The sequence below is a fragment of the Pteropus medius genome, unplaced genomic scaffold (assembly GCF_902729225.1).
Source record: "Pteropus medius unplaced genomic scaffold, Ma_sr-lr_union100, whole genome shotgun sequence".
Classification (NCBI taxonomy): Eukaryota; Metazoa; Chordata; class Mammalia; order Chiroptera; family Pteropodidae; genus Pteropus; species Pteropus medius.
The window spans coordinates 597,219-624,547 of NW_024352790.1; the positions used below are offsets into that span (position 1 = coordinate 597,219).

Here is a 27,329-nt window from a genome sequence, read left to right on the forward strand (position 1 = left end):
TTGCCATACTAAAACTAAAATGAAGAGCAGAGCATGGAGGAAGAAATTATTTCCAGTGGGACTGTGAAAGACTTTACAGTACAGGTGCCCTTTAGTATCATTTGTTTATTTTAATATATACCAAGCAATATGCTGATTTTTGTTAAGTGTATTTTCTAATTTAATCTCCATAATAATATGAGGCAGATAATATTTAATAGGCATTTTGTAGATAATAAAGCAGGAGTCTGAGCGAGATTAATTGCTTAACATCACACAGGTGTTACCATATATCTCCTATGTACAGCTCATTTAATTGTTACAACATTTCTATGAGGTAAGTACTATTATTATCCCTTTTACAGATTATAAAAATAAGGCTCAGAGGGGTTTAGTTATTTGCTCAAGGTCGCAATGACAGATAAGTGTCAGAGCAGGAACACAAACCAAGGCAATCTCAGAGCCCAAGTCCTTCACTGATTTGTTGTGGGAGGGGATGAGATGTGAACCAGCATGAGCACATTCAATGTGAAGGATGGAGTGGGTGAGCCAGGCTCTGAAGCACAGTGCCAGTAAGGAATTGTTCATTGGTGAGTGGACAAGGCCAGTGGGAGTGAGAATGGAATAAGAGAAGGAAATCAGATACATTGCAGAGGTAGACTTGATGACTAATCAGATGTCTCTCAATCACAGCCCTCTCAGCCTTCAGAGTTTTACCCCTTTTAGTCAGAGCTCACAGGCAGCCTTTTATTCCTTTCCTTTTGGTTATTTTAGATACCTGTCTTCGGATGCTTCTGTTAGAATTGTGATCATTCTTGTGCAATGTGGGCTTGAGAAAGGATGCCGCTAATAAGCTTTGCCATTCCAATTGTACTTCTTCCTCCCTCGATCATATACCAATCATGAGACTAGGGCAGTGGTTTTCAAGCACATTGCAAGAGAAATAACATCCTAACTTCCAATAGTTTCTAACATGAATGCAGAGATATATCCATTTGACATTTTCCAGTTATCCCAGCACTTCTTTCTGCAGCCTTCGAAAGTGCTGATCATTCTCTACTTGAAGTCCTTTCTGCCATTAACTTCCGCAATACTGTTCTTACTAGTTTTCCTCCTAACTCTCCGACTTGCCTTTCCATTCTGCTTAAGTAATATGTCCCTTTGCTCGCCTCCTAAAGGACCATGTGCCTCAAAACTTGGGCAGCATTCTTCAATTTTTTTCTCCATTTCAGGTACAATTTCAAATAAATCTACTTAGAATCTTTCATCTGTTCATTCACAGAAATAATGGACCTCTTATTTCACTCTATTCAAGAGAGACTGATTCTCTGCCATGTATACAACTTGGAGCGGGCCTCTCTGGCCAGATTACCATTGCCTTCATTCCAATTTTTTGAATGGCACCATGACATAATTTCCACCCACATCTGGAGGAGAGTCAGTGGATAGCTTCTCTCCCAATCCATGTTCTGTACTCCAGACTTATGTATATAAGATGCCAGTTATTTGGCCGTCATCTGCAGGCACTTTAAATTCAACATGGCCAAAATTGAACTCGTTAATTTTTGTTTTGTGTTTCTCTTCTGTCTCATCCAGGTGAACAGCACCCTAATCTACACAGGTGTACTCAGTCCCAAATCTAGCCACCATCTCTGCTCTTCTATTAACCCCATACCCAAAGGGGCACCAAGTCTACTACTAAATTCTATCCAGTTGATTCTCTTTGTTTTGCAGATTACAGCCTTAGTTCAGATCTTTATTATCTCTCAGTATTTCAGTACTTCTAATAATTTAACTGGTTTTCCTGCTGATAATTTCCTGACTGCTAATCTCAGCCATTCTTCCAATTCTTTACTGCTGCTTGAATGAACTTTTTAAAATGCAAATCTGATCTTATTACTATTCTGCTGAAAACCTTTTAATGGCTCCACCTTACCATTAGGATAAAATTCAAACTTTTTAGCATACAAAGCCCTTCATGAGTTTTGCCTCCAGCCTCTTTCCACATGACAAGGTTTCCCTTTCCTATGAGTCACCTGGGGCCCCACTCCAGACCTACTGAATCGGATTCCCTGGAGGAAGAATCCCAGATATCTAATATTTAACAAGCCCTATGTGATTCTGCTGATCACACAAGATTGAGAAACACAGCCCTTAGACACACCCATTCCACTTGTCATTTTAGAAAGCCACTTGAATGAGGCTTCTTGAATATACTATACTGTATCACCTTTTTACTGTGTTGTTTGCCTGTGCCCTTGCATCTTGCTTACTTTTACTTATCCCATAGGATAAGTAGAGCAAAATGTCCCTAACTCTTCAGGTGCCACTCTTATGTGCTCTTCTTTTGCATTTCTGTAACACGTGGTACCCGTCCCTATTCCACAATTTACCACTTTGTTATTTTTTCATCTAGCTTTCTCATTAGAATTTGAAATCCTTGACAGTAAACACAGTGTCTTGTATTTTACTTTTTATCCCCATCCCCCGATTCCAGCACAATGTTTAGCATAATAAAAGTTTGTTGAATAAATTACTAGACGATGAAAATGGAGGAGTCTACTATTAAGTAAACAGGGTTGTCAAAAGCCTAGATATAATTAGCAATACAGACAAATGTCAGAATTTGATTGTAAAGCTGGAAGTCGTACCTATAAGCTAAAACACAAATAAATATACACAGAGAGAATCATAGTATGAGTATAGTATCAAAGTGTTTAATTGACACTGTTGTAGTCTGATCAAAACAGAAAAAAAAAATTATTGAAAAGTTGTTGGAAGCCCACAGAATTTTCAGTCTAAAAATGTCAGGCTTTGAAAATAAGCAGGAACAAAGGAAGGTTAAGCAGCTAGAATGGCAGCCATGGCTGAACAGTGGAGGCTGCAGCTCACTCACCTGTCTCCACCAGCACAAGGCACCAATTCTGCTATTGGCACCACTTCTAGTGATTGTTGCTGTGGCTGCTGCCACTGGAATGAATTCTCTACTTACCCTATTTCTTTGCCTCATGCACACCAGATTCAAATCTCAGACTAATTCAAATGACTGGACAAGTCTAGTCCTAGGTGTGCGTGTCAGGTGGAGGTGCTATGAAAGCACACTTCTAGATTTCTCAGCGTCCTTGTACACACAGAACAAAAGTTACTACTTTGGAGAATTCTCCAGAGAAAGGCAGGAGTTCAGATACTAGACAGACAATTCTTTAAAAAGTTATATATATACACACACATGAGTTATATGTATATATGTGTGTGTGTGTGTATATGTGCAATACATATGTACATATAATCACAAAATGGTAAAATTAATTAACATCCTAGGGTTCTGCTAAATTAATTGCCGAATAAAATAACATTCACTACATGTTACAACATCAGACTCAAAGAAGTCTTAAGGCAGCAAAAACTGCAGCACAGATTCCTCCATGGCACTTGGAGAAAGAACAGAAATCCAGAGGAGAAAGCTAGGTTCCAAATACTGGAACTAGAGGACAGGGGTGGGTTCAGTTTGGGATTGCAGAGTCAAAAGTTTGTAGCTGGGGAGATGAAACTAAAGCCAAAGAGTGAAAATGAGCACAGGTTCGAGATGATTGTCTCATACGTGGGGAAGCTGTCAAGGTTAATTAGTTCATTTACATTTTTATTTTTTATCTTTATTTAAAGAAAAATCTTGTTTGTAAAAAGAGTGGATACTTAACATTTTTCAGCAATATTGAAAAATGCAAAGAAGAATGTTTAAATAATCACTTCAAATTCTACCCCCAAGAAATATTCATTAACACTAGAGGAATATCATTCTAACCATCTTTCTACACATGGTAGATGTGTAGACAATATACACATATACAAAGATAAAAACATCTGGGCTTTCACATTGCATCATTCAAATGACTACCATTCATATAGAATGCATATGATAAGGATAATTGATTGGATGGATGGACAGACTTAGCTAAGTGGTCTCATTTTTAAAGTAAAAGTAATACTTTTAGTTTTAATTAATAGAGAAAAAATGTTTTAATTGGTAGACTTCAAATATGTTTCTTCACTACTAAATACATTATTTCCTCCTGTTAAAAACTCCGGAAGGTTGAAAAGATTTTATTTAAAAAAATAAGTGGGGGAGATTATTTTTCTTTGTTTCAACTAAAAGTTTTGGTTTTAGACAGCATCGACTGACTCATTGCTATAAAAAAAAAAAAAATGAGGACTTCAGCTTCTTGTGAACTACCCCTCTTAATTTTGCCATATTTACGAGTTATTTTATTTTTATACTGTCAAGATTTATTATAGTTATTTTTGGTTGGTATTTTCTAGTATTCTATATGAAAATGGATTCATTGCTCATAATATGTTCTTTTGCTTCCACTTATCCATTCCTCAGTTTTTTAATTTTGAATCATTTCTTAATCAGCTGGATTTTTGTCTTCAAATATATATTTTCTTAACAAGAAAAACTCAGTGTGTTAGGTCTCCTGAGGTTTTTCTTATTTAAATATTTTTGTTTTTATTTACATGATACTGTTTCTGGGAAAATATTCTTCCATCCTATTTAAAGAACTTAAAGAAAAGTACCTTCTTTGCTCAGAATTCTTTCCATATTTCTCCACTGTCTCTGGTATTGAATACTTCTGTGGAGAGAAGTGTGATACAAACCTTTTTTTCCCCCCTTTGTAGGCGATTTGGTTGTCTGCCATGGTATCAGACTATTCATTTTTATACTTTCAAGTTCAGAAAGTAAACCAGAAGTTTCCTAGTCTGAGAGTTCCTTATCTAATTATTCTTATTACAATTTGAGGTGCAATTATTGCTCTCATGACTTTGGCAGTCCTGAGAAACAGTCTTCCAGCAGCTTTGAAAAGCCAGGTGTATGAATATGTCAAGAAGAATGCCAGATGGTATCTCTGACTCTGATTTTGTCTTCTAGGTTCCTTGCCTTTGGTTTTTGTTCCTTCTCATGTTCAAGCAAGTCCAGAAGCTCTTCTTGGATAGCTTGAAGTGATTCTGTGCACTCAACAGTTTCTGGAAAGATGATGGGGTAAAAAAGTAATAGGAGTAGAAATTATTGTTTCTAAGGAAGAGAGTGCTCTTGATGGAAAATTGTAGTGAGCTCTGCACATAGCAAATGTGGTAAGCCAGATGTATTATTAGGAAGATGAGTTTTGTAAGATTCTTTCCATCTGGCCAATTGTCTGTGATTTACTATAAATAAATAGACAGATATGGATGGAAGGGTCCGAATAGAGTTTTGTTTCTATAATGGGTAGACAAAGTGGCTAGGAGTCCATGGAGGTAAAATGTTTCTACATAGTCCTCCCATTCAGAAATGATATGTGCCACTTTGGTGAAGGCATCTACCTCTGCCAATATGATTTTGTACCAATGTAATTTTGTACCTTAGGAGCAGCCAGTGATTAAAAAAAAACAAAACAAATAAAACAAAACAAAAACAAAACAAAACATAGTTATGTTATCCCAGAAGTGCATGGGGGGCAGGAAAACTAAAAATAATGATTCTGGACCCTTATATCTATCCTGCATATGTGCATGTGAATAGGTGTTTGTATTTTGGATGCCAAAGGTAGAATCACCAGAAATTCCAGAGGACCACTTTAAAGGTTTTAGGTGGGCCACAGTGATACCACATGCAGAGGTACAGAATTTATGGGTGTGCATCTTATACCAAGACTTATATCTAATTGGTTTAGTTAAGAAGTCTCTCTCCTATCACTACCACACTGCTGGGTGCCCTGGATACTGACCAAGTGCTGGGCATATAGGCATTTGTTGGCTTCCCTTGGATTGCCTTTATCCTCTGAGGATAAAAGATCACAAAGCTTTTATATTGGACTATTTCTTATGAAGGGTTAGTATTGTGTCTTATAGAGCACTGTGTCTGTGTGGTTGATTGAGTTCCCATCTGTCGTTAGCAATACACATAGCAAGCAGAGTTCTCAAGTTTGCCTGTGCTACTCACAGCCTTCAGGTAGAATGTGGACTCATCAGGATGCTAAGCCCCTTTAATTTAGTAAAGTGCCTTTAAATTGTCAGTGATTCTTTTCCTCCACTGGGGAGTTAGCCTTGGCTGGAATGTGCTGCCTTGATGAAGAGAAATAGGTCAGCTGCATCAAAATCCTCTTTGGACTCAAATGGTATTCACAAAGATATTAGAAAGTGAATTTAGATCAGAGATGTCAAGCTATAAGCCTTTAGCTTAAAATCAGCCCACAGGTATATATTTTTTTCTTTTGCTTTTCCTTTTTTTTTTTGGCCAACATAGTGTTTGCCTGCATACAAAAACAGCATAGTCATTAAAAGATTTTTTTCAATTAGTTACCTATTTTTAAAGGTTAGGAAATCTCCCATAACAATCCAGATTTCCATCTTCTTGTAAAATGAGAGATGTGACAATCACACCGAGTACACACTTCAAATAACAACACCAGATCCAGAGCTGCTAAGGAGAGCTGAGGAGCAAGTATCTCCTTGACATAGGCCTATGCTCTCCAGTTCACCAGCGTCCCTACCACTTACTATCCTTGTGACACAGAGGCCAGCTGTCTGTTGCCATTTATTGTCATACCCAAATTTTTGTTTTTCTTATGGTAGGATCATGAGGAACATGACATATTTCCTATACTCTATCTCCATCATAATTGTAAATATGCAAGATAAACTGAGAGAAGAGCGGGTTTCTTTTTCTTAGCCTTATTTACTCATTGTAGTACCTGCTGGGAGCCTCTGGTTATCCGAGTTCATGATTGTTGCTTTAGATGAAGGAAAGGTAAAGTGGGTCAGGTAGGCCAAGATTAGGATGCAGGTAAACTTGGTGGTTAGTTTATGGAAAAGGGTAGCTCCTTCCCTGAGACCAGTACTTACCTTTGTCATGTAGATTTATTGCTTGGGAGTAGGAATGGGACTATTGAGGAGAGGAAAGTCAATGGTAATCAGAAACTATTGTGTGTCCATAATTGTTTGCAGTCACAAATGGCTTTCTGATTTTCCTCCCTGAGTTTTATTATCAAATTATGATGTAATTTATGGCAAGTCCCCTGCTTATTCTCCATGCCTGAACTGTGCCAATTAGCAGTTTGTGTGTGAGCCTAACCAATGACTCCAGGCTAAGCATCTTTGTGAGCCCTGATTCCAAAATCATCTGAGTTCTTTACCAGCCAACCACTTTGCAGATATGCAGCCATACAAAATACCATCCCTGTATAAGTACAAGTTGTCACCTCACTTTCCGTGGTCCAGCTTTCAAATTTTGTATGCTCTTTAAGAATATTTTTAAATTTATCTTGGAATGACTAATATATTCTCTTGATTCAAATTCAAAAAGTAATTCAAATTCAGAAAGTAAAAAGGACATATAGTGAAACATTTTCCTCCCACACCTGTCCCCTAATTATCCAGGGCTCTTCATTGAAGGCAAATAATCTTACCAGTTTCTAATATGTTATTCCAGAAATTGTTTATGCCATTATTTCTCAAAGGGTGATCTGTGGATATCTGGGGGTCCTCAAGATGATTTGAAGGATTCTGTGAGGTGAAAGCTATTTTCATAGCGATAGTAAGACATGATTTGCCATTTTCACTATTGGCATTTGCACTAGTGATGCAAAAGCAATGTGGATAAAACCATTGGCACCTTGACATGAATCAAGACAATGGCACTAAACTGTACTAGGAGACTTTGTATTCTTCCCTGCCTCATACAGATAAAAACATTCCAATTTCACTTAAGAATGTCCTTGACAAAGCAGAAAAAGCTAATAATTTAATTAAATCTTGACTCTTGAGTACCTTTTAAAATTCTGATGCAAAAGGAAGTACATATAAAGCAGTTTCCTCCATACCAAAGAACCCGGTTGTCTCAAGGAAAGGCACTTGCATGATTGAGTTGTAAACCCAACTGGCTGCATTTTTCATGGGAACATCATTTTTACTTGAAAGAATGGCAAACTATGGTTATTCATACGAGCACTTGGCAAACATTTTCTTAAAAATGAACAAAATGTGCTCGTTACTTCAAGAAAAACAAATAAAAATATGAGCCGTAAACTAAAATTTGAGCTTTTAAATAAAAATTAGAATTTTAGAAAACTCATATCCACCAATGTGAGCTCAGTGCCTCCCAATATCTAGAAACTTTCTGTTGAAATTGGTGATAATACAGCAAATGCAATTTTAAATATTATAAAATGAGATTAACATTTAGAAAGTTCATTTGTAATTTTAATACATATTGCAAAACTTATAAGCTCATAATTAAAAAATAAGTAATATATTAGAGCTTCATAAAAATAGACTACATCAGTGTTGTATGTAAGGTGTGAATATAGCAGAGCTGAATGGTATGTACATAACACATACATGCTACTTACATGTTTGGGGGCAAAAATTGATTTTAAAAAATAAACATTAAGAGAGCTAATGTAAAGTCTAATGTAATATGTATGATATATTGTTGATTGTCATAAATGTCCTAGATCTTGAATGTGGTTTTGGGGAAGTCATAAATTTTTTGCATTTGTTTGGTATATAGTTATCGATATTTGGCAACTTTTGCTGAAGGCCCTAAAGCAGCTGACTGTACTGGTGAACCCAAGGTCCTAGCATTTGTAAATCCTGAGTTCACAGTGGCCCGTGGAGAAGATTGTGCTTGTTATAGAGGCAAGATTTCAGAGCCAGGTGGAGATGGATTCCAGGCAAAGACTCTCGTAGATAAGCAAGATAAGTTCTAGAGTTCTTGCTCAGACTCTGCAGGTAAGCGCTTGTAGCTCATAGATAGGAGCTGATAAGTGTTGAGTGAAGCATCTTCGTGTATGGGGACGAATTTTTGAAAATCTTAACATTTTCAAATGATTAAAAGAAATAGAAGTCCTCTGTTACCTTCTCTGTGTTCTCAGATAACAATCACAATTTTTTTTGAGGGGAGTACTTCTTGATCTTTTGCTCATTACAGTCTGTGCCATATCTCTCATTCTATCGTCACATATCAGCTTAAATGCCATCTCCTCTGGAAAAGCTCACAAATTTCCCTTAAACTCAACAAAATTATTTTCCTTTATATCCCCTTAGCACTTTGTACTTTCTCTACCATAGCATATATTACCATGTATTATAATGCCTATTTATTGACAATATCTCCATAACATTTTACATCCTAATAAGAGTGATGATGTGTCTTATTTAATGCTTTATTCTCAGAACCTAGTACAGTGCCTAGAATATAGTAGGTACTCAATAAATATTTGTTGAATTAATGAATAAAAAAACAAATTTAGCTGGAATATAGACTCTGAGTATATGGAAATTTTAATTTAAAAATCCCAAATCTCCCATCAACAACTTTAAACAGCACTATCTTTACATCATTTGTTATTGATTCATATAAAATTTCCATCAATACAAATACACATAGTATTTCCGGTGTGGATGTATACTATGGTTTGATATAGTACAGAATGTGATTTTCTCATCTGTTAACTAACCTATTAATATCAGTGCTATTTATCTTATTGGTCATGAATGGCATCTTCAGTCTAAGGGAAAGAATGGAATCTCCAAGGAGCACTAGGGTAAATCACATTAGAAAAGTAGCAGTTAATAAAGCAGAATAATCTATATAAAATAACATGATTTAAATGGCATCATTATTAAGCAAGAGATTATTTTCCTATATTTTGACCATAATTGATTTATTTTCCTTGGTTTTTAAACTGTCTTAGGTCAACCAAAGAAAACATAATCTCAAGATTTGAGGTAACTTATCATCATCTTTTAATTTTGAAAAAGCTAATTTTGTGTTAACTTACAATGGGCAAGTATCAAATGAGGAGCTCACAAAAGGATGGTGCTCCAGGAAGATCCCTTATGATCCCTGACATCTAGTCACTTTTCTGTAAGGCAAAATCCTATTCATCTGCTTTGAGAATACTTCTCTCATCCTCTCACCACAGTTAAAATTCATCACTCCCTCTTCTGTGCATTCCTTTATCTTCCACATATATTCATACTTTGGAGATTGATCTTGTGTATTCTGACAGAAAATGAGTTTCTTGCGGGTTGACATTGGATTTTCTCAAGCCATCTAGTACACTGACTCAAGTAGGCCAAAGCTCTACAAATTTTTGTTGAATGCCTTGGTATCTCTGTAGTGACTTGCCCCTATTGTTGATACAGATGTGTGCTTTAGAGAACTAAGGTATTCAGAACAGGTGGAAAGAAGAAGATAGACAAACTCTTAAAAATACAGAAAAGTTTCAGCAAATACAAGAAAATTGAGATGAAGAAGATACAAATTATTTCAAGAATACCATGACTGAATTTAAGCACTGGCAATGGACCTGTTCAAATCTTGACATTAACATTTAAAAGTTTATAATCTTGGGCAGATGCCTTAATATCTCTAAACCTTAGTTTATTCATTTGTAAAATAGAGGTGGTAAGAGTAGCTTACTGTGTTAGGCACAATTACAAGATAACCCCTAAAAAACCTCCCTCCCCCCACCCCCACAACTAGTATATACTCTCTAGATAATTGCCTCTCCTTGACTGTGGGAGGGACCTGTGATGGAATGTCACTTTGGTGATTATATTATGCTAGCTGACAAAAGTGACGGGATTTTTCTATGTAATTAAGGTTCCAAATCATTTGACTTTGTGTTGATCAAAAGAAAATTATCCTTGGTGTGCCTGACCTAATCAGGTGAGGCCTTTAAAGGCGGGTCCGGGCCTTCTCTAAAGAGAGACATGAAATGAGAGAGATTTCCCTGCCGGGCTTGAAGAAGCAAACTGCCATGTTGTGAGAGGCCTAGGGATAGGATCATGTGGCAAGAACTGTAGGGATCTCTAGGAGCTGACAACTAGGCAAGCCCCACCTGACAGCCAGCAAGAAAAAGAGACTTCAATTCTATAATCACAAGTTGCTGAATTCTGCCAACAACCATGCGAGCTTGGAAGATAACTTGAAATCGCAGATGAACCTTAGTCTTGGCCAACATCTTGGCTGTAGCCTTATAGGTCCCTGAGCAGAGGACCTAGTTCAGCTACACCTGGAGACCTGACCCACAGAAACTGTGAGATAATAAACGTGTTGTTTTCAACAGCTACATTTGTGGTAATTTGTTACATTGCAACAGAAAATGTGTATACTACCTTATCAGGAAGATTTTTCAGTTACAAGGAACCGATTCTGGCTACAATTAGATTTTTTTTTTTTTTAAAGCAGAATTTATTAGAATGAAATTTGGTATGTCAAAGAATTGAAAGAAAAACGAAATGCTCAGGCCTTGGGGATAACAGGCTCCAGGGCTACTGTGAGGAAATCATCTAGGAATTTGGGGGAGTACACTTTGAAATAACCTACCTACAGCTGCCATACCCTTGTCACTTGGCCCATGAATCAGATACTCTTGACAGAGTCTAATTGGCCTCACTTCCATCACATACCTATTTCTCAATGCCAGGAAACTTTAGAATTGAGAAACTCCGAAGACCAGGGAATGAGGTTGGGAGCTCCCTAAAGGGAAAGTGTAGTGCTATTAATAAAATAAGAGAAAAGGAATTTGGGACAGTCACAAACAAAAGAAATCCACCTTGCTACCTCATAGGGTTGTCAAGAAGAAGACATGAGATAACACAAATAAAGTGTTAGCGCAGTTCTTAGTACACGGTAATTACAAAGTAAATTTTAACCATAATTATTAAGCATCAAGGGGCCTAAACCTCCTCTAGATAGTGAAATACAGAATTCTCTTGAAGGTGAAAAGAGAAATCCCATCCTGATGAGGGAGAAATTTCCCTTGTATTTAGGAAGATAGGCTTAAGTGCCTGTTGCTACCTAGATGATTTATAATTAAAGGTTTATCAGAGGATAGAAAGTTATAGATTCCTAAGTGTTATTTGTGCTGATTATTGCCATGTAGTCAAACCAAACCAGCTCTCAGACAGATTTTTTCAAACTCCTGTGGGTCAGGGAGGGAAGCCAACTGTTGATGGCTATACCTGTTCTCACAAAACTCTTAACGGTTGGCTCACAGTTCTGATTGTCGATACGCTGGACAGTGTCTAAGTCCCATCCAACCAGGTTTAAATCACGGCTTTAAATATGAAATTTTGGAAAATTAATTCAGATACGAGATGATAGTCACATTTACTGAAGATCATAAATAGAATCCAAAATAGCTGGAGGTTCCAGGTATTGAGTGATGTAGTTGTGTTTTGAGCTGGGGCTTTCTTTTGATTTTGGTGTTGTTGTTGGAGAATGCTATTTGTCAGTACACCTGTTCTGAGGAAAGTCAGTTTATGAGGTGGTGTCATTTCCGGCTCAGAACATCACTAATGGCTGAATTTAACTTCCATTCCATTCTGTTCTACTCCACAAGTATTTATTGAGCTCCCATTATGTGCAATGAACTGTATTAAGTGCTATGATAGATAAAAAAATGAATAGATAAGACAGAGCGCCTGACCTTAGAGTATTTTATTATCTCAAAAGAGAGACAAATGTTTACGAGGACCAGATATAATATAGAGCAAGATATGACAAGTGCTAAAATAGGTACAGAGACAGAAGAAGGCTTTAAATTTCCAGTGTAATTACCTAGAGTTTTTTATGGTAGAGGTAGAATTTAAGGTTTTCTCGATTTAACCTTCTCTTCTCATTGGGACAGGCAGTACTTTATTTATCTATTTATGTATTTCCAGTGCCTAGCACAGTCCCTGGTACTTAATATATGTAATGAAAGATAAGTTAGAACAAAATTTTAAATTATGATACAATATACCATTTTAACCATTTTTAAGTGTATAGTTTAGTGGCATTAAGTACATTTACATTGTTGCAAAACTATCACCAGAACTTTTTTCATCTTGCAAAACTGAAACTCTTTACCAATTAAACAATAACTTCCCATTTCCCCTACCTGCAGTTCTGGCAACTACCATTCCACTTTCTGTCTCTGTGAATTTGACTACTCTATATATGCCATATAAGTGGAATTTTACAATATCTGTTGCTTTGTGATTGGCTTATTTCACGTAACATAATGTCTTCAAGTTTCATCCATGTTATAGTATGTGTCAGAATTTCCTTCCTTTTGTAAGGCTGAATAATATTCTATTATATGTATGTACCACATATTGTTTATCCATTCATCTGTTAATGCTCTTTCCACATTTTGGCAATCGTAAATTTGCAGCTATAAACATGGGTATACAAATAACTGTTCCAGTGAGTAAGAAATTTTGATAAGTTAAATGGGGGCAGAGAGAAGGCATCTCAAGCTTGGGAAACAGTATGAACAAACACAAAGGTGGATGACAATGCACTGGGCTTGCCTGCTATGGCAAGTAATATGGGTTTCTGGGGTATACTGGCTGAAGATGGATAGGTCAGTTTGTTCCAGTGCTTAAAGGGCACTAAGTACCATACCACAAAGATGAACTTTTTCTAAAATTATGAGAAACTGTTTAGGGATTTTGAGCAGGGGAGTTACATTGCCAACTTCATACTTGAGGGGGATAACTGTACTGGCAAGTATGTAGTTACAAATATAAGGTAATAATCCTGGCAAGAGACAAAGTAGGGCAGTAGCAGAAGAAGAAGTAAAAGGGGAGGAGGGAATTGCAGACAAATATCATAGAGGAACAATCAATAGGATCTGTTGACCAACTGGATGTGGGTGGCAGGAAGAGGAAGTTGTAGTTAAATCAGTGACTGAGAGCTTGGATGACATTATAAACTGAGATGAAGAATGCAGAAGGAAAAAGAAGCGGGCAAAAACAATTGTTACTATTTATTAAGCTTTTATGTGTTAGGTACCTTATAGGCATTTTCTCATTTAATCTTGATAATGATCCAGCGAAGCAAGGTTACTGTATATGAGAGGAAACTCAGTTTAGATACGGTTACTAATATCTATCTTATTAAGAGGTGGAATTGGGACTCCAACTCAGATCCAACCCCAAAGTTCAAACCTTTTTAATTTTAATTTTTAAAAACACCACATCACTCCATTATTTTCAAACATGTAGAATATCCATGTGAATTCATCTCTCAATAAATTGGAAATGTAAATCTGAAGCTCTGTAGAATGTTCATGGACAAAAATGGTCCAGGAGTTCTCTACACAAAGAGGAATTCAAGTGATGCTGAAGAAGCCCTGGAAGTCACTCAATAGATAATCTAAAGATAGAAGAGAAGGCCAGAACTTAATTACAGAAGCTCTCATATTTATCAGGTGGAAAGAGAAAGAGGACTAGGTCTGAGGGACAAGAGAATAACCACAACAGTGAATTGACATAGAAGTTCCATGAGAAAACAGTTTCAAAGAAGGGGTTAGTCAACACTGTCAAATACTTCCAGAATCTTAAATAGGAAATGGACTGTGGTCACTGGATTTGACATTTAAAATATCAATGGAGACCATGACAGAGAGGAAAGCATATACAACAATGTTCATGGATTGAAGAATAGGATGTAAGGAAATGAGAAAAGTGAGTATAAATTATTTGTTCAGGGACTTGGGCACCAAAGGAAAGGAGAAATTATGGTACAGTATTGGAAGGGATGTAGAATTGACAAAAGGTTTCCTTTTTTAGGACTGGGAAGATATAAACATGTTTGGTTGTTTGTTTGTTTTTTGGCTGTGGAAGAGCCAGTGGAGAATAATGGACTACAAATATTGGGAGAATAATGAAAATTCATGGAGGATTAGAGAGAGGGTGTGCTCAAAAGCACATTTAGAGGGACAGCCCAGGGAAGAGGCAGAGATATTTCCCCCTGGAAATGGGACACGAAAAGAGAGATTTGGAAGTTGAACGGAAGAGTTAAAGGAGGTTGCACTGGGACAGAGGAAATCTAGAGTGGAATCTGGCCTTGAGATCAGCAAACAGCTAGTTTGGGTGTGGATGAGGGATTCAACTAGAGTCAAATGAATAGATTATTTAGTTTATTGAGGGCTCTTCTGGGTTAATATTGTTTTACTCTGTAGTGAAGCCAATCAGTTGGACTAGTGACCAAACTCAATATATCTTTTCAGTTTAATACATTTTTAGGCTTTCCTGAAACTCCACAGATACCTGGTTGGACTTGGGTATTTTCCAAATCTCTTTAGCCCTTTGATAGACCTGGGAGTTAGATTGCTATTGACTGATTTCATCAATGACATACTGATTTTTTATTTGTTTCATTCTTCGCTGTCTATAAATTTTAAGGGCAGACATATAGAAACTCCTAACATACTGACATTAGGAAAGAACTACTTTCTTGAAGTGGCTTTCATAGAAAAAGATTGGGACTCCAACCCAGATCCAACCCCAAAGTTCAAACCTTTTTAATAAAATGTTTCAATACTGAATTTTAAAAATTTTATTCTTTAAAGACTTCAAACCTATTAAGAAACCTCAGTTTAAAAACCTTGCTATTAACTCTAGTTTCTGAAATAGAACCAAGTTAAAGGCATAGCTAGTATAATTTAAAGTAACAGACTGTCATCTTCTCAAACACTGACATTCCATTCGGCATTCTACATGAACAAAGTAATGTTATAGATTTTTTAAAATAGTTTTATTTGTATTTATGTGATGAATTCAGTTCCAGATATAGGTATTAATGATTAGAACTTTGCCTCAGTTACCACCCTTATTAAAGATAATAGAGGAATGTTATAACAAATATTTAGTTAAAAAACTGAAAAGGGCTTTGAAGATGTAAAAGTGTAATATAAATGCTAAATAAAGATAATATATTCTGAACAGCAGGCTCCTTTGAAATAAGGCCTATGAATTCCATTAGCACTCTCTGTTTACATGCTTTTAGGAACTTTTAGGAAGATGTTGCCCATGAGTGTGCCTGTGACATGACGCCTACAGCCTAGTAAACAGTGAGGAAACGGGCAAGTAAAATAACAGATGTAATAATTCACATAATATTTTCTTAAGTCATTCATTAAATATTACATACTTAACTGTGTGCGGGTACAATTCTGGGTGCTAGAGAACATACTGGGTGTTATACTGCAGAGAACAAAGCATGCAAAAATCCTGATTCACAAGCTAACATATTTTGATTACTAACAACATGCCAAAGATTAGTATTGCATTAATCCGTCACATCCTCATAACAACTCCATGAGCTAGGTTCTGTTAATATCCCCATTTTAAAGATATAGAAACTGAGGTAAGAGAGATTGCAAATCACACATTGGGATTTGATCCTTGCCATCTGGCCTACATGTCCCATTTAAGAGAACAAAGTGATTGGGTACTGGACTGACTAAATTGACTTTCTGACTTGGTCTCCTTTAATTTTGTAAGGCTGAAAAGAATGTCATACACATTGCTGTAGCTTGGGGTCTTTTATTTATTCAATTCAAAAAACGACTCAATTTTCCATAAGGTATCATGGAGAGTAATGGGGAAACTAGTGAAGGCAGAAATTCTGGTTATGCAGATAGTCTTCACAGTGACCACAGAATGGCCAGGCCTTTCCAAGACTAGGACGACATTTGGAATTAGAAAGTCATGTAGAGCCCAGTGCAGTTCTGGCACCTTTCTCTTTATCTTTATCTGACTGACTGACTTCTGCTCTGTTCTACCTAATGATTTCTACTTATGCAGTTTCTAATGCCTAATAGCTAATGAACCTGCACTCTACATTTTTCTCTCTGTGAATCCTTCAGTTTTTGTAATGCCTGTCAACTAACTTTATCTCCAGTATTTCCAGTTCATGCGGCCACATGTGAAAATATGACATCCATTTCATAATTTTTATTTATTTAGGGAAGTGCCACTTGCTGCTCACAGGCCACCCCTTTCTACTCAATTCAGTCCTTGGATTAAATGCCCATTCCTGGACCAATCAGCTGTGGCCAGGAGGCCAGGTTAAATGCAAAGAACATTCTAGAACCAGGATCTAAGGATATCAGGGTCTGTTGTCACAGACGTATTTTGAAGTCTGGCTCGTGCCCTCTAATATTGTTTAGTTATCAGGCTTCTGGATCTAGGCTTTAAATGAGTGTATTATGGAAAATTATAAATTGTCTTTTTCCTTTTAATTTAGGAGATAGTTTACATCTCCATATTACTCCACTCTTTTGAATATGTCTGTCGGATTTCTATCCTTACCTTTGCATCTAAACAAAATGATAATAAATATTCACATCTATTCAGAAGCTCTTTATATATTAATTTCCTTAAGATGTTGAGGACGTGATACACATTATAATCTTTTCCTTACCTGATGAATAATATACCTGTTTCCTTTCACTCTCAGTATTTCAAACCTTTCACTATCACAAAGTCTGTGCTAAGAATATATGCAGATGTGTCACAGAAAGATAACCAGGATTTAAATTAGAGTTTTTATATGAACATTTTGGTGTTTTCTAGAAAACTTAACAAGAAAATCAAACAGCTCTTATAAATATCAATAAGAAGAATATTGGCCAAATCAATGTTAACATTTTTATACTTGGAAAAACATGGAGCACACAATCATAGAGGCTAAAAAATCAATAATTTGACTCATACTTAAAAGTAGGCTAATACATTAAAAGTATTGTTCATTTAGAAAATTTCTATAGGAAGATGCAATTTGTACCTTCAGACTTGTGACCACTAGCACACATTACAACATGGGTTAGAAAAGCAGATTGTGGCAATGAAACAGACCTAAACTAACTAGCCATTAGGGAATGGAAACCATGACCTTCATCTCATTCGTACCAGGTTTAAACCAACTGAATGAGCTATAAACTGGTAACATTTTGATACTTAGCTGATGGATGGATTTTTACCCTATATTTAAAATCCTTTCTTGGTTCCATATTATTTATACTAAAACGTGACAGTGTTCCTGTTATGTGAGAAGGATGGGGAGGGGCATGGCTTTCAAAGAGACCTTAGAAATCAATGACTCTATTTTCTTAATCTAACTCATGAGGGAATTGAAGCCCTGAAATATGAGGTGACCTTCCTAATGGTTCCCAGTGGGTATTGGCAGAACTGGGTTAGAACAAAAATTTCTTGGACTTTACTCTAGGGCACTTTGAATTCGTGAGGGGCTGGCTCATGGAGGAGGTCGTCTTTGAATCGTTCCAGAATAGGAGGAGTATGTCCCATCAATGCAGAACAAGCTTAGTGTTAGGAAAACAAGAGTTTTAGTTTCTTAATGGGAGTTCACGCAGAGTGAAGGTTACAGGATGGAGTACAGTGAAAGAGGTTTTGAATGACCTTCATCCGGGAAGTGATGAAAAGCCTCAAAGAGTTTCTGCAGACTGAGTGTGGTGATTTGCTTAAAACATTTTCCGTGTAAAATGATTTTAGCTTCAGAATATTTAGGAATGGAGTAACATGCAGTTGTTTTGAGGGGAATAAGTTTGGGTGTAAACAAACAAATACGAAGAAAAGCAGTGAGATAGAATCTTAGTTTGGGATGTCAGGGAAGTTACAGACCTGGTCTGAAGGATGGATATGGTATGTAGGTGTGATAGAGTAGACCAGAGTGGGGTGGGAAGAGGGGAGAGTGGTGAAGAATGATGAGATTAAATAATGCTGGAAAGAAGGGATTCATCATTAATTATTAACCGGTAACTGAATAGTAGAATTTCTACTAGGATATTACCATTTAGGGCAAGGGTCCCCAACCCCTGGGCCGCAAACTGGTACCAGTCTGTGGCCTGTTAGGAACCAGGCCGCACAGCAGGAAGTGAGTGGCAGGCGAGCTAAACTTCACCTGTATGTGCAGTGGCTTCCCGGTGCTAGCATCACCACCTCAGCTCCACCTCAGATCATCAGGCTTTAGAGTCTTATAAGAACACCAATCCCTGGTGACAAAAAGGTTGGGGACTGCTGATTTAGGGAACAGATGGAGAAAGGTCCTGTAAACATTATCAGTTTGTATGAAGAATATCAGTGTTATCTAGATTCTAATACTATATTCTGCCTCTGTCTCAGGTGGTGGCACCAAAGGATTCTTTGTAGAAGAAACTGATAGCGGCCTTTAAAGTCATTATTCTTACACATGAATACCTTAAAAATATTTACTATTCTGAACCACATCTTGGGAACAACTAAGATGAAATTTTGAGGTTTTACTGGTGATCTCTTGAGGAGAAAGATGATGTATCATAGAGAGCCTCAATTCATTCTTATTTTGGTTAGTGAATTTTAATAAGTGTACAGGTTCCAAGCAAGCCTTGTTCTCCACACCCTTGGACTTTTATTCAGGGTTTCTTGGATTGGATCACATTCCCAGGGGAAAGGTAAAACTACACACCTTGGACACCTGTTCTTCAAATCAGCTTAGTTATGACTTTTTCTAGAAAACCTTTCCTTATTGCCATAGGTGCTCCTCAGTCGTACTGGCTCTGTGTACCCCTACTACAACATTTACCATACTATAACGTAATGCCTAGTTTACTAGACTGTCTTCTCTTGCCAGACTAAATTCCTTTGGGCCTAATTTTTATCTTCTGTTATTCCCTAGCACCTTGCAGAGTGCTCAGCACAAAGTAGGCTGTTAACATGTTTATAGGCTGTTGAACCAACATCTCTAAGAATATATGTGAAATTGAAATATCATCCAGAAATCATTTGCAGAGAATGAATCTAAAATGGATTCCTTTTTAGAAAGAGGAATCTAAAATTAATTTTAGTTTCTTCTAGGGTAAGGTCTTACGTTTTTTGTAATTTTTATTTTTCAATTAGAGTTGACACTCAATATTATTTTATATTAGTTTCAGGTGCCCAGCATAGTGCTTAGACATTTATAGAATTTTGAAAGTGATCCCTCGATTAGTACCCACCTGGCACTATGCATAGTTATTACAATATTATTGATTATATTCCCTATGCTGGTAAGGTCTTAGTTTTACACATAGTTCATGGGCTTTCTTTCCTTCTCCTCCTGTAGTCTGCCTTTGGCCATTTCAGTGCTTATTATTCAAGGTCTAGGGAGAAAAAGAGAGAAGCTGAAATTTAGATTAGTTAATTATACTGTTTGGGAGCAGCTCTGAAAAAGGTTGAATGTGGTGGGTGAAATCAAGTTAACTGGCAGTATGAGATTATCTAAAGCTCTCACTAACCCAGCCTTCCCCACTTCACACCCCTAAACCAATGGCTTCCCAACATATGAAGCATATTTTATAAGCTTATTTCAGCTTCACAGGGTTTGTTCCTTTGTTCTTCAGTACATGTCAAGCCATATGTCCTGATTTTTGATTTGGAGAATTCAGTCACTACACCAACAGAAGTAGTAGTCAAGTGGTCTGCTTCTCTTGGATAATTTCATGGTCCTAAGGAAAGAATTTAACAGTTTATTTTCTAAAATTGGTTCAAGGAACATTCCTTAAGTGAAAAAATTCAATCAAGAATAATATTACTTAGATTTTAGAGAAGGATTTTTAATACAGAATTTCCATCTGTGATATATTTAAATTCTAGGCCTCAGGCAGCAATTTCAGAAAAGGGCCTCCTTTACCCTTTATTTGATGCAAAATAAATAGCCCATTTTGAGGGGGCGGGGACTGTGCCTTACTTTCCCATCCCTGCAAAATATGAGAGTTGGTTACGCCATTCCTGAAATCACACAGGCTACTTTATTTCTTGCACAGCAAACTGTGTTATTGACATTAAAATGGTTATCACAACTTCAATTACATGAATTTGTAAGTACTTGTACCTAGTAAAAGAGAATGGTGAGTTGCCCAAAAGGAGGCCTGCAGTCAATAAGTATAAAGCTGTCAATACCGAAATACAATACTCTCTCTTGATCTAGTTTTGACTCCTTAACAAAGACAGGTTTTGCTATTTAGGACTGCTCAGCCATCTTGACTGAATACATTAAGAGGCAGTCTTCAACCTGCTTATTGCCAAGGTACTTTAATACTGATTTCGAAGTTGATGCACGAATCCCAACATATTTCACAACATAGGCCTAACACGCTTATGCTGTCATTAGAGACAAACACTTAAGAAACGGAAAGACCACGCGTTTTACACGCACACTTTATTATGCATTCTTCCAGTCTCAGAAGAGAGAGGGAGGTTCTACTGCATAAAAGCTTGAAACTTTATTTCATATTTTTCATGACCTGTAGCATGCATTTAGCCTTTGGGGAGTGTCTGTATAAGACTAAGGCCCACTCTTTAATGGCTGAATGCATACATTTAATAGTACATGGTGGATTAGCTGCTCTGAGAATTGCCTTTTTAAAAAAGTAAAGTGAAAAATAGACAAAGAAATCTATAACCTTAGCTGTCTTTCATATTTGTTTTGACTGTTCTTGAACCAGCTATGAGCCGGTGACAAGGATATTGAAAAGATGCACCTGAAACAGTATCTGCGGGCAGCTGCATTCGCCAACCGGCTTTACTGCTGCTTTCCAGTGGCGAAGGCGCAGCAGCAGTAACAGGGAAGCCAGAGCGAGCCTCCCCGGCAGCGGCGGCGGCGGCGGCGGCACCGGCACCAGCGCAGTTTCCCCTCTCCCCAGCCCTGACTCTACGCGCACATGCGCACTGCGCCCGCAGCCCTGGACCATTTGTCAGGACTACTCGTGAGACGGAGAAAAAAAAAAGAGAAATTTTGGGGGTAAGAAGCGTTTGATCGGATCTAATCTCTAATTAATCTGAAGATTTGTCCGTGCAAAAGCCATTCATTTATTTTTCTGGGTGAGGATGAAAGTTAAGAGACCTATAGAGAGAAGGAAGCGCACCGTCGTCTTGTGAAACAGATCAGGGGAGGGGAAAGGACAGAAGGGGTTTCTCCCCCACTTCTCTGCGCCTCTGGGAAAGAGGAGAAAACTTAATCCCGGGGAAAAAAGTGGGCAAGTGACTCGGAAAGGGCTGGAGGGGGAGTCTCTGGGCATCTCACTCTGAAGTAGTGAGTGCGAGTGTGAAAGAGGAACAAAAGAGAGAGAAAAGAGAAAGGAAAAAATGGGGGGAGGAGAGACTTGTATTTTTTTTCTTTGCGCGCACACGGGGAAGGGTGTGTGGGGCCGTGCGGAAGGGAGCCGGGGCGAGGCGGCCGCGTCGGGCTCTCGCCGGCGCGCAGGCGGCGGGATGCGTGTGGGCCCCCTCCCCCGCGCCCCCCGAGCTTGTCACTTTGGTTGCTTTCATGACACCGGGCGCGGGGTGGGGGAGCGCGGCGGCGCCGGGCTCCGCCAGGGTGCGTGCCCGAGTGGGCGCCGCGGAGCCGCAGCCCGGGCGGCGAGCGCGGCCGCCGAGGCGGGGGGCGCCGGCGGGGGGCGCGGGGGCGGCTGGGGCCGCAGATCGGTGCGGCGGGAGGCGCGAGCCCCGCGCGCCGCCCCTGCGGCCCCCTCCGCCCGTGTGGCCTTTGTGCCGGGCGCGCACCGGAGAGCGAGCGAGCGAGCGAGCGCGAGAAGTACAAGTACGGGAGACCGAGGCAGTGGGAAAAGAGGCCGGGCCACTTTCTCCCCGCTCGGGCTGCGGAGAATGGACTGGTTGAATGTGCAGGCGCGTCTCCCCGGCGTGTGCTGTGTGTGTGCGCGGCGGAAAGGCCTCCCCGACTCCCACCGCGCACACGCACACTCACACGCACGCACACACTCACGGACCCGCGGCGGGGCTCGGCGGCCGAGAGTTTGCATTTTCTTCCTCGCCGCCTCCCCCTTCCCGACCGACTGTGTGAGAATTTCATATAGATCAGCTCCAATTTCCGCCATTTTGGGAAAGTTGCACAAAAATAAACCCTCCGGTTTATTTCTGCCCGAGGCAGGAAAGTGCTTCGGGAAGCGAGGCGGCGCGGGCCCGCCGCGGCCGTCCGCGCGGGGGAGGGCGCGGGCCGCGGGCCGGGCCGGGAGCCCGCGCCGTCGCGGCGTTCACCCCGCGCCGTGCCGCGCCGGCCCGGGTGCGGGCGCGGGCGTGTGTCGGGAGGCGGCGGTAGCGGCGGTTGGCGGCGGCCGCCGCGCCGGGGCGGCGGGCGGTGTGTGTGGGGGTAGGCGCGGGGCTGCTTTTCTCGCAACTTGTTTACGCTGTCCTTATATTGGGGAGGCAAAGAAGGGTCCGAGGCGGGGCCGCCGCCCGCCTCGCGCCGCGTGCGTGTGCCATTCCGGAATAATGGGTTTTGCACACTCGCGTCCTGGGCCCGGCGGGCCGTCCTCGCGCCGCGGCGGCTGGCGGGGGAAGTAGAGGCCGGCGGGGGGTGGGGATCGGGAAGCGCAGGAGATCAGCATCCGCCGCGCATGCCCCGAGCTGGTGTTGCTGGGGGGTTGGGGGGGCAAAACTTGAGTCCTGAGGCGGGGGGGGCGGGTACGGTGGCACGGGCGGGGGGAGGGCGCAACTTTTGTGCTGGTGGTAAAACTTTAATTACCTTCCAAGAAAAAAGGCCCTATAATCCCCCACCCCCACCCTTTCTGGTCAAAGCACGGCCCACAGCGCGACCGTGAGAGAAAGTTTAAAAGCGGGCGGTCTCCTCCCCGCCTTCCCCGTGGAGGGGTGGGGGTATCTGTTTGTCCGTCGGCGCTCGGAGAAAGGTGGGGGTAACGAGCCGCCCTGCGGGGTCGCTAAGACCGCGGCTCTTACCCCACCCTTCCATGGGGAGACGAAGGTAAACGTCGCTTTGGTTTCCCTCCCTCCCCTCGCTTCCTTTTCCTCCTCCTCCCCGCCGATTTTTTGAGGGGACCCAAAAAACGGAGTCTCTTTCCTTATGCAACTTCCTCGGGCACTGTGAGCTCGGCCCTTCCCCCTCCCTGCATCCTTGGCCGGCTCCTTAACCACCTCGAGTGTACCGCCAGAAAAATGCATTAGAGAGCATTCAAAGTGCACAGAAACAAAAATAGATTTTTAATTGTTCTAAGTTTAAGAGAAACCGAGATGAGAAATAAGAAAGGGGGATTGTCGGGACGAGTGCGTCGATTTTTAATTTTGGTTCTCCTAGAACATTGTTGTGATATCTTTATTGGTTTGGGGAGCCCAAGAGTCTCCGTACTGGCTAGCTCGGTCTCGTGGATTTTTGCGCAAGTTTTTAGAAAAACACTGACTCGAGTAGAGCATTTCTCCGGAAAGTTTCAAGTGCAGCAAAATAGCGAACGTGCAAAACTGGCCAAGGGGAGACCTCTAGTGGTTAAACGCATCTTTAAGTTCGGAAGGCCGAGAGCAAAGTTTGGCCTTTACTTGTAGCTACGTAGCCCGTTCAGACGTGGAAGTAATTAGAGGACCTGAGTGAGCAGCCAGATGTTGTGTGAAAGGATGCTGATCAGAAATAGAAAGTTTTGTAAATCCGAGAGCAAAGGAATTCTAAGGACCCAGACCCTGGAGCTTCCATCCGTCATTACCTATATGAGAAAAACACTTTGCTTTTATTCTAGATTTTGAGCTTAGTCACTCGCTGGATTAGAAACAATTTTTGTTCTCTTATCGTCCGTACATTTGATCAACTTTTAATCAGGATACAGTGGATAATTTTATTTTGAGTGTTAATAAAAATACAAAGTACATTATATATGTTTAAAACTTTAAACAAATGAAAAAAGACCTTTGATTGAAATTTGTATATGAACCGATCATTTTTTTCTCTAATAAATATAATTTAAGGCTGGTGTTTAGTAACTTAACTACATAAGTTATATATAGTCGTAAAATAGTCTCATTTAGTTCTAAGGGTGTAATTTTGTTTCGCTGGATAAGACATTTCTGAATACTCTGTATAATTTGATTTAAACACTTAAATATATGGACAGAAACTGTTTACATTATATCTATTCTTTTGCCAGTATGTGTTCTATAAAGTAACTTTAATTTTAAAGGTAAAAGCAGTGAGAAATTAAAGTTGAATCAAATGATCCCTGTAACTTTTACCCAGTTGTCATACAATAGGAGGGACTTTAATGGGAATTTAGGATCTGGGGAATGATGTGAATGATAAAATCCATTTCACTTCATACAGAACCAATTTAATATACTGAGTGTTGTGTGAAGTTATGCAGTATCTAATGAGTCAAAATTTAAACTTTTTAATTGTGGATGGTGAATTTGAAGGCGTTTTTATGACAGTGCCTTGATTTCACTTTTTCTATTTTTAAATCAATGCTAGACTTTCGGGAGAAGTCTTGGGGGTGGACAGCAACTGTGAGGACCACCAGACAGTTATTTCTTCACCACTGCTAGGTAAGATTTGCTTGTTGAAACAGAGTACTTCATATATTTGCAAATGTTAAGGGCTGCATCTGGGGATCAGGAAGAAGAGTGTGGGACAAGGTTGGCAGAAAAACATCATTTTGTGGGGTCTGCTTTGAATTCATGAAAGTCTTAACTGATTGAAGCTGGAGTAAAACTGGGAAAAGTTGAGAATCTTAGGACTGGCTCTCACTAGATTCTTAATGAGCATTTCAATTGCACCTGTTTTCTACTGAAAGTAAATTGTTTTATTCTTTGGAATTGAAAAAGTGGGAAAACAAGAACAAAGCAATTGTAAATTAATATAACTTGTGTAAATACATAATGATATGGAGGATTCTGGAACTTTACTTGGTAAAAGTTTGTAGGTGACAAATAGAAGAACTTTGGATGTATTTAAATAATTCCTGTGGCTTAAATCTAACATGGGGTGACTTCTGCCAAATATCATGTCATAGAGTTGTAGTGAATTTTGAGTGTGTTAGCATAGACTTGTCAATATATCTCCACAGGGAATATAGCTGTTGTCCAGTAAGACCCCTTTGACAATTTTCAAGGGAGCTGGTTTCTCCTCAGTAATCCAGGACGTGCTTTCCGGACAGAGGTCTCAGGCAGATGAGTCAGCCCTCACTTGGGTAGAGCATCAAAGTACATTTGTGCTGCTCTAGTGCTTTCTACTATTTATGCCTTAACTCTACTTCTGTCTGCATGATGTTCTCTCCCCCTTTAATCCTTTCCCTCTCCTTTTCTGCTGCTTTCACTTTCCTTCTCTGTCTTGAGTATTAAAGGAGTTGTTGGTAGTTGTTGGGCTAAAACAAAAGAATATTTACCTTTTCTGAGCAGGACTAATAATGCTCATGGACCACCTTATAACCAGGATAGATGTGGTCTGAATGTCAAAACTGAATAAGTATGGATATAAAAATAATTAACAGGAGTTTATCGTCATTTTCTGCTTGTAAATCTTCTTGAATAGTGTTTTTAGCAAAATAAAGAGAGGTGGTACATCTGTCTGATGCAGCAGAGACAGTGAGGCAAGATCAATGATAAGAACATCATGCAGACAGAAGTGGAGTTAAAGCAGAGTGAATGTGTTTCCTAGGATGGTGAGTCTTTTAGCCATGCAGAGTGGAGTGGAGGACACTGATTATTTTTCTTCATTTGGGGAGCATTGGGGCTGTGGATAGAGTGCTAGAATAGGACTCAGAAAACAATTTAGTCATTAATATCTCGTGCAAGTCAGATATTACTTCTTTCAGCTTACATTTCCCATTTCCCCATGCGGAAACTGGAAACAACAGTGCTTGCCTTGCTTCTTTGTTGAAAGGATCAAATCAAATAAGTTTTGAGAACTATCAAGAATTAATTCAGAGGTTTGGTAGTCCTTTTACCATTTTATCTTAGCCATGCTTTGTGAAGGGTGGAAGATAGGTCGTTTAGGGCAGAACAGAGTGGTTTGATTCCTGGCTAAAATGATTAGATTGGTTTCTGATGTATATATTAATATGGACTTGTCACAATACTTCTAGAAGATATTTCTTTAGGAAGAAAGTAGTTTATCTTTTACAATATTGGCTCTTTGAGAGAAAGGACTATTTTCAACATGGTGCTGAACATGAACTGAAATTTATTTTTTCTAAACTAGTCATTTAATTGGTAGGAATAAACGAAATAAATACTTCAAATTTAAAATGATGCCTAACTGTGGAAATGGTACGTGATGAAAGTAGAAAGGTTGGTGTGAGGGGAATTTATGTCCTGTAATTAATATTTTATTGTATGAGTCTGCTGGGAAATGAGAATGAGAAAATAGGTAACTGGGGTAGTAAGGATTTAGACCATAGGGGAGAGGAAATGGATGCTGCAAGTGACTGCATTTAGGGAAAGGCCCATATAGGGCTTCCTCCACCCCCTATGTTTTTTAGATCCCATTTGCTACTTATAACCAACTATTGTCTATACATTAAAAAAAAAGTCACAAGTGCTATCTGTCATTATTTTTCATTTGAAGATACTGAATTTGACAACTCTGATAAGTTTTAGTTTTAGTTCATTTCTCTCTTCTTATAGGTTATCCAATCAATGTTCTAAGAATCCAAAAACTCAATAGTGAAAGAAGCAATATATGTCCTGTTTAATTAGTCCGTGAGTAATTGAGGATTGATTCTTGAATAATCTCTGAGTTTTTTGGTTTTTTTTTTTTTTTG

The 27,329-nt window shown here is 39.2% G+C and overlaps 1 protein-coding gene across 14 annotated transcripts in view; it reads left to right on the forward strand.

The window, feature by feature from the left end:
• Nucleotides 1–21,463: 21,463 nt before the first annotated feature.
• The window catches only part of L3MBTL3 (L3MBTL histone methyl-lysine binding protein 3), a 101,408-nt gene continuing 95,542 nt past the window's right edge, over nt 21,464–27,329 (forward strand). For 4 of the 14 annotated variants that reach the window (XM_039849892.1, XM_039849891.1, XM_039849903.1 and 1 more), the window contains exons 1-2: nt 21,465–21,577; nt 25,040–25,113. The gene's annotated coding sequence lies outside the window, so the exon portion shown is untranslated. Of the gene's footprint in view, nt 21,578–22,299; nt 22,376–22,396; nt 22,633–23,318; nt 23,555–25,039; nt 25,114–27,192; nt 27,268–27,329 lie in introns of those variants that run through there. The other 10 variants (XM_039849898.1, XM_039849893.1, XM_039849899.1 and 7 more) reach the window with 8 other exon arrangements.